The sequence below is a fragment of the Anabrus simplex genome, chromosome 1 (genome assembly GCF_040414725.1).
Source record: "Anabrus simplex isolate iqAnaSimp1 chromosome 1, ASM4041472v1, whole genome shotgun sequence".
NCBI classification, from domain to species: Eukaryota; Metazoa; Arthropoda; class Insecta; order Orthoptera; family Tettigoniidae; genus Anabrus; species Anabrus simplex.
In genome coordinates this window covers 1,579,230,645-1,579,239,270 of record NC_090265.1, presented here as the reverse complement: position 1 = coordinate 1,579,239,270, position 8,626 = coordinate 1,579,230,645, and positions in this window count along the sequence as shown.

Sequence of the window (8,626 nt, the reverse complement as noted above, 5' to 3'; positions counted from 1 at the left end):
CGTAAGGCACTGAACAAAAGGGAGTTCCTATGTGCAAAGGTCTTCTTGAGCAACTGTACCTTCGCTGCTTTTCTCCTCAGATCTGGAGGAGCAATGTTTGCTAAAACAGGCAGCCACTGAGTAGGAGTGGACCTCACTGTACCAGTAACAACTCTCATGGTTTCATTGAGCTGTACGTCAATCTTGCTCGAATGTACGCTGTTTTCCCACACAGGAGCGCAGTACTCACCAGCCGAGTATACTAGAGAAAGTGAAGCAGTGCGAGGAGTTTTTGCATCTGCACCCCAGTTGCTGCCGGGCTAGTTTATGCAGTAGATTTACTCTTGTACTCAGCTTCTTTGACAGATTCGAGCAATGCTGTTTGAACGACAAGGACCGATCCAGTGTGACACCCAGATATTTTGGGAAGAAGTTGTGGGAGACTTCTGTTCCGTTAAAAAACTTCCGATTAGCTTCATGTTATGCAAGTGGAATGCTGTACTCGATACAACATGTATTTAGAACATGTCAGGGGATACCTTTGTTCTCAGAAGATCAGATTACAAAAGAAATATAACAAGACTAGAATCGAACATTGCACTCTTTGTCGTTAACCTCAATATGTGATCCGAACATTGATTGATGTGTTCAGATCACTAAATAAGTGATCAAGATTAGAATCCAACACTGTACTCTATACAACATGTGTTTACAACATGTTAGGGGATACCTTTGTTGTAAGAAGATCAGATTAAAACATAACAAGACTAGAATCGAACACTGTACTCAATGCCATTAACTTCAACATGTAATTAGAACATTGATTGATGTGTTCAAAACACTATATAAGTGATCAAGACTAGAATAGAACACGGTACTCGATACAACATGTGTTTAGAACATGTCAGGGGATACCTTTGTTCTAAGAAGATTATATTACAAAAGAAACATAACAAGACTAGAATCGAACACTGCACACAATATCGTTAACCTCAATATGTGATCAGAACATTGATTGATGTGCTTAGATCGCTAAATAAGTGATCAAGACTAGAATAGAACACGGTACTCGATACAATACGTGTTTAGAACATGTTAGGGGATACCATTGTTTTAAGAAGATCAGATTAAAACATAACAAGGCTAGAATCGAACACTGCATTCGATGTTGTTAACATCAACATGTGATCAGAACATTGTTTGATGTGTTCAGAGCAAAAAGTACAAATTCAATGATTTGCCTTGTGCGAAAATAAAACCTACAAAAAATCTTACCGCGTAGCCAACTCGCTCGGTTACACATACCGCGCAGCTAACACGCTCAGTAATTGCAAATACACGGGTAATCGACTAGAGCACTAATATACGTTATGTAAAAATAAAAACCATACTGTGTAGCCAACTCGCTCGGTCACTTGCATAGTAATTCCAAATACATCACAACAGGACTAGAACACTGATGTACGCATACAAGTTACTCTTTTTTTCGAAACACACAGACAAGAATGTTGCGAGGTACTACACCTGACATATTTACATGTTAAAACAGGGAGGATGAAAAAAATAATAAATCATAAATTTTTTGTATGCATGTTGTCTCCTCCAAGTTGTAAGACCAAATGGATGCAGTACTGTGAGTTTCTGCGACGGTTTGCTTAAACGTGAACGGAAGTGGCATGTTATCTCAGCAAAAAATACGCATGACCTTGTTCCTGCATACACGCAAGTCAGACACTTACAGAAATAAAATGATGGATACCGCGATTCAAATCCTGTCAACTTATTACCATTTGCCGTTAGGAAGGGCATCCGGCCAGATCCTTATGTTTCGTGTAATTACACGTTGTCAGGAAGACTGACGATCGCGCAGGAAAGGGCTAGGAGTGGCTAGCTACCCCCTAGCATTTGCTATCTTCAGGGCTGCCGACAGCAGGGGTTCGAATCCGCTATCTCCTGAAAAGTAACAAAATGTTGATGGTGATTTATCTGTCGGATGGAGACGTTAAGCCTTGAGCAGGTCCTTTGATGTTATTCGATAGGAGTAGGCTATGTGTCGGCACCAGGATTTATGTCAGGTGTAGTATCTCGCAACATTCTTGTCCGTGTGTTTGTAGCTAAACAGTTTTCTTGCTCTGAAAAACAACTTAATTTTCCAAGTGAATTGCGAAATACGGATCTTAGCAAAAATAAAGCCTAAAATTTCTAAAGGTGACGAATTTCCCGAAACGCATTTAATAGAAGACAAACCACAGTCTGAAAATGTACAGCAAGCTTTCAGTTTAGAGTACCACTCCTCTGAAATATTCTGAATCTAATAGCGCCGTGACAGGTTCGTTATTTACCTCACTTTTAACATATGGGGTCTCAGAAGCAATCCTAAGGCATTCCCTAGGGCCTTCAAATGATAAATTACAGGAGATTTCTTCCTTGAAGGATATGTTGCCTGATTTAACGTGGACTGAGCCTCGGGAATCTGAACCTTGTGACTCAGCCGATGACACTAGTCATTTTCTACCGCCTAAGTTAGCGGAGGCAGCACCAGATGTTGAACAGGAAGGTGAAGTACAATTTTTGGCCAGATGGGAAAACGAACCGCACTTAAAATAACCTTGGACGGGCCATCTCCTTTCCTACTTCCGCTAGATTTTACCAAGGGACACTTATTCAGATGGTGATCTGTCAATCCGCACACATAACACTTGCGCGTGGGGAAGGTTCGGTGAGGTGGTGGCCGAGAACTGTTAGATGACGGAAGGGCCTCCCTGCCGACTAGTAATGTATCGGCGTACCTCACTCGCTCAGTTGACACTGACATTGCCTCAAGTTCAGAGAAGGTTTGAGGTCGAGAAGCAAAACATAACCACGACCTATATGATGGAAACATTTCTTCGACAATTGTTTGCACAATTTGATCTTCAGGAAAATGGGGAGCGAATACCCTGGTATAGAATTTTATGTCTTATGTCTTGAATGAAATCGGAAGTATAATGATAATGGCGTGTGGCCTCTGGAGAGGCCTGGTGCAGGTCTTTCGCTTTGACTCCGTATAGGCGACCTGCGTGTCTGACTCGGAAGTAGTACTTACGTATTAAAGATGACATGGCTCTAGCCGGAATGAAGTTAGCCAAGAGGTGGGCATGGAAGTCTTCTATAGAGGATCTACCAGCCATTGCTTTCACGACTTTGTCGGAGAGGACACCTACAGAATAGGGTAAATTATTTGTAGAATTTGAGAATGAGACAGAGCAAATACCAAAGCATGATCTTGAAATTCAACTAGGAATCTTAAAAAAGATATCACATCGTTAGTTGAATTAATAGAAAATTTGGAGATGCCCTTAAATAACATGGCTAAGGGGTGGGGTAAGCTGCTGAAACCTGGCCAAATAATAGGGGACGGCATTGAACGTTGAGAGCGTTCAAACACTGCATTACTCATAAAGAAAATGTGGATGTTGTCTTAGATGATCGGGCACTTGTTCCGATGGGGCAAGATGTTTGTTGTGTAGCCACCGATATCTTACTCTCAGCAGACCTACTAGAGTCCCCTTCTATTTCTAAGTTGACAGTTTGAACATGGTCTCTTTGAGCATTAGCCGCCCTTGACAACAATTCTCTAACGCTATTAGAAATGTCAGAAAGATGTTCCAATAAATTACTAGCTTCCTTCGCATGCTCATTCTTAAATTTTAGAGGCAATAGGTCCCTAGCTCTATTGTAAAAATGGAACAGCCTAGCCTGAACTCTCTTAAGTTGATCAGTGGAAGGATCACTTACTTCAAAAAAAACTTACAACTGACGTTAGCTGGGTGGTATTTTCAGTGATAGTGGACTGAGCCTCATCAATATCCTTCTCCCCAAATACCCGGTACAAATGGGAAACTCTAAAGATACTTTCAGTTTTGGCAATATCTGCCGCAACCGTGCCACCATATTGGACCTTCCTAATTAGAAATTCATAAATTAATTCCTCCTTGGGCAGGTACCCAGGGGCAAGGACTTCACGAGAACTAGACATAGCGATAGAAAATTGAACAAAATTTGAAAAATTCCAGCAACCAATTTTTTTTACAGTTCTCTATTTTCTATGAGTAGCCATAAAAAGGGCGTTATCCAGACTCATTCAATCACGCTAAGCTACCATTTGTTCCGGGGATTGCGTGGAACGCAGAAGTGAAAGAAGTTGCGGGCATTAATGGGTGGATATAGTTACTTGGACATAGAAGAGTCAGAAGATTAATTTAAAAGTTTAAAATTCGAACTGTATTTCTTCCTTACACCTTTTTAGTTTCTTTTCAAAAGTTAGACTATACAATTTCGGGTAAAAAAGAGTAGTTCATAACCTAGGTAAAAACTTTTAGAAAATCAGAACAATGAACTAATAACAAATAAGCAATCTTGATCTTGCAGCTCCCTAATTACCAATTATTCATGAGCGCCGCGGCACCTTTCAACCAACAGTCAAGGAGACGGATCTCCCAATTTCTCTTCCATCAACAGGAAGAGTATTATTGATCTATCAATTTACACTTTAGGAGTCTCTTTTCGAAAATTCACAATTTCCAGGCCTATCAAAGGCACAATCTACATTTAACAAAATCAAACTCTATTCACCGTCTTAAATACTCAACAGTCTGATATCATTAGCATGAAAAGAATGAAATAGAGTTTAACAGGGGTAACAAGGTAAAATTACTGGCCCAAAATTCAAAATGGTAAGGAGCCGAAATCTTGCACTCCTTAAAATTTACATAAAAGCATAAAACACTAATTGGGCTTATGGCCCGACGTTACAGAGGCTAAGCCTATCCTACCGAGGTGACCAGAAGGAGAACAAAATTTAAAATTTAAGTTGCAGAAATTTCAAGGTAGATTTCAAAGGTTACAAAAGATTACAAAAACATAGTGACCTCAAGATCAAGTGGAGAGGGAATACGAGAGGGTACCTCACTCTCTATTCCATGATTTTGGTGAAGTTCTTTCGGCTTGTTTGAAATTTATATTTAGAATTTGAAGTTTATATTTTTATAGAATCTAGGTACATTACTAAAGATTTGATACCTTCCTCTCGAGCTAGCTTTGAAGGACTATCAAATTTTAAACAGGATCTGTCATTACCTTGAACTGGTGGACCTCCCGAGGATTGATAATTCGGCCCCCCGCCTTCGTTAGGAGCACACGCTTAGACTGGAGCGATCAAAAGACAACCTTGTCCGAAAACGTGTCAGCTTTTACAATGGAGAGGAAAGTTCCAGAAAACTCTGGGCTAAAGCCCTGACACACCCCCAATTCTCATTGGATAATCATGTCGAAAATTTCTCATTGGTGAATAAATAAATGTATAAAATTTCTGATTGACCAACGCCTTAAGTTGGCGGGAAGAACTAGGAGTGTTGATAACTTTTAAACATCAGGAAACAAAAACGAAACATTCCAGCTTAGGAAACCTTTACATACAAAATTACTCTTGAATTTTAATAGTTCTTCTTCGGCGACATCCATACAGAAATATTCAAACGTCTTGTACTAGTTGTTGCAAGGTTTGTATTTCAGATAGCATTCTCCAAGGCGTTTAATTTAAATGCGTGGGGTGGGTGTACCTCCGGTACAATATTTATTATTATTATTATTATTATTATTATTATTATTATTATTATTATTATTATTATTATTATTATTATTATTATTATTATTATATATCATTCGCTGGGGCCATCAAGGACCACGTTAAGTCTTGTTGCATTTGACACTGAACTTGGTCTTCTTTAGAGCCCAAATTTTCCTCATTCTTTGTGAGTTGGGCTGCTTACGCTTCTCTGTCCAAGGGGCACCGTGTCTTCTCTTCGGTTGCTCGTCTCGGTTTAGCCCGTTTGTCATTATTTTCTTGCGGAAGAGATCTCTGTTAAGGGCGTCTTCAGCTGAGATATGTAGCATTTGCAGGTCTTCTTTGGTATTTCTAAACCAGGGAATTGTGGTTTTGGGGTTTGAATCAAAAAAGTGAAAGATTTCTTTAGTTAACTTTCTTCCGTCCATTCTTTTCAGATGACCGTAAAATCGCGCCCATCTTTTTCTGATTGTGTCGGTTATTTTCTCTATTTTGCTGTAGACTTCCTTGTTGGATCTCTTTTGATGGATTCCATTTCTGTACTTTGATCCCAAGATTCCTCTCACAATTTTGCGTTCTCTTTTCTCCAGTTCTTCTCCTTTGTTGGCATTTAGAGACAGGGTTTCGGCTGCATATAGAACTACTGGCTTCAGAACTGTTTCATAGTGACGTATCTTGATGTTCTGGGAAAGGCATTTTTTGTTGTAGATTGTGCGGGATGTTTGGTAGGCTATTTCCAGTTTTCGTACTCGCTCCTGAAGTGCTGCTTTGTCCAGTCCATTTTTCATGATGATCTCACCCAGGTATTTGAATTTGTCTACTCGGGTGATGTCCCCGTATTTTGTATGGAGTTTTGGAGGAGCCTCTTTTATGTAAGTCATTACTTCTGTTTTCTCAAACGATATCTGCAAACCAGTTTGTTCGGCAATTTCCTTTAAAATTTCAACTTGAGCTCTAGCGGTTTCTATGTCGTTTGAGAGAACAGCAATATCATTGGCAAATGCTAAGCAGTCTGTTGTGATCCCCTTGGATTTGGTTCCTATTCTCAATGGACTGTAGTTGGTTTCCTGTAATCTCACCCGCCAGGTTCTGATGATCTTTTCAAGAACACCGTTATTATTATTATTATTATTATTATTATTATTATTATTATTAGTAGTAGTAGTAGTAGTAGTAGTAGTAGTAGTAGTAGTAGTAGTAGTAGTAGTAATAGTAGTAGTAGACTAGTATTAGTAGTATTATTACTCCACTTCAAATGTGAAGTTCAGGGTTAAGATTTCAGACGCCTTTGAAATCAAGACAGAAGATACGCAATGAGATGGACTGTCTCCTCTACTCTTCAACTGTGTCCTTGTAAAGGTCATCCGAGAGTGGCACGAAGAAGTCAATATTCAAGGAGTTAGGAAATTCAAAGCGGAGACAGGCTAGGGTGCAAAAGTCAATATTTTGATGTTTATTGCCTAGCCTTTGCATGATCTGGCAAGTTTTTCCTATTAATAAACACAGTCATGGAACAGGGTTTTCAGCTTGAAACGCGAGCAGAGAAGGCAGGCCTACAGATCTCTTTTGAGAAAACAAATTTTTTAGACCATTAAACCAATATCAAGCTGACACCCATAAAGCTCACTGTGGGACAAGACAAAATGATGCGAGTAGATAAGTTCAAGTATCTGTGAGAACTGAGAAAGAAGCCTTTACATTACGGATTAACACAATGGAAATAGCGTACCATTTAACCAAGGGCGTGTGCAACAAAAGGTCGATATCTTTCAAAGCAGAGGTCTTAATACACTTCAAAATGTCTTGCAATGAACAAAAAAAGGCCTGATCGAGGAACTGGAGGCCAAAGAAAGGAAGATTTTGAGAAAGATCTTAAGTCCCGTCAAAGACAATGGAGAATACAGAAGACGGCATAATGACGAAATATTCAGCCAGGTAGAGAAAATTAGCGATACCATCCAGAAAAGAAGAAGTACCTTTTATGGGCATGTGACAAGAATGCACCAAACAAGGCTGACCAAACGCATCATAACCTTTCAGCAGAAGAAAAGCGAAGGAGCTTTGTTCATTGAGGTTGATAGAGACCTTGAAGAAGTGGGAATCACACGTAATGACATCCAAGAGTGTGTTCCACCGAAGAAGGAACTTAAAGTGTTCCAGGGTTACCCAGGCAAGTCAAAATTAAAAACATCAAAGTCATGGATGCAGGAAAGAAAAGAACGACACCGAGAAGGCATGCGGAAGTACTGGGCAGACATCAAAGCTAAAAGTAGCCAGTTGAAATGACGTGGTACAAAGTTGGCCGAAACGACATGAATGAATGAATTATTATTATTATTATTATTATTATTATTATTATTATTATTATTATTAATTCTTCCCGGCCATTTTCCCAGTTGACTGGCGTCGGCAGAGACGTTGTCTTTAAATTTGTATATGTTGTTGACAGCTACTTTTGACCTTCCCCTCACCTTACGTAATGGACGTAGGGCGCTGAAGCCCAAGGTGGCAGGTATGATTCTGGCTCAGCTCCTTTTCTTGAAAAGTTTTTTTTTACGTCGCACCGACACAGATAGGTCTTATGGCGACGATGGCATAGGAAACGGCTAGGAGTGTGAAGGAAGCGACCGTGGCCTTCATTATGGTACAGCCCCAGCATTTGCCTGGTGTGAAAATGTGAAACCACGGAAAACCACCTTCAGGACTGCCGACAGTGGGGTTCGAACTTACTATCATCCGAATACTGGATACTGGCCGCACTTAAGCGACTGCAGCTAACGAGCTCGGTGCTCAGATGTGTGATATTTGAAGTGATCAAATATGCCTTGTTCCTATCGATATATTCACTGGCACGTAAATACGTATAACATTTCTGTCACTTCTGCAGGACGTAAAAACAATAACATTATTGCTATAGACAGACAGAAAGTGAAGAGGTGGTCTCTGAATATGGTCCATAGCCAAACAAATTGTGTGTTTTGATAATATTGAGATATGACTTAAATTGCATTTGTTGAGATAAACTTTGAAGAAGAGAGGTTG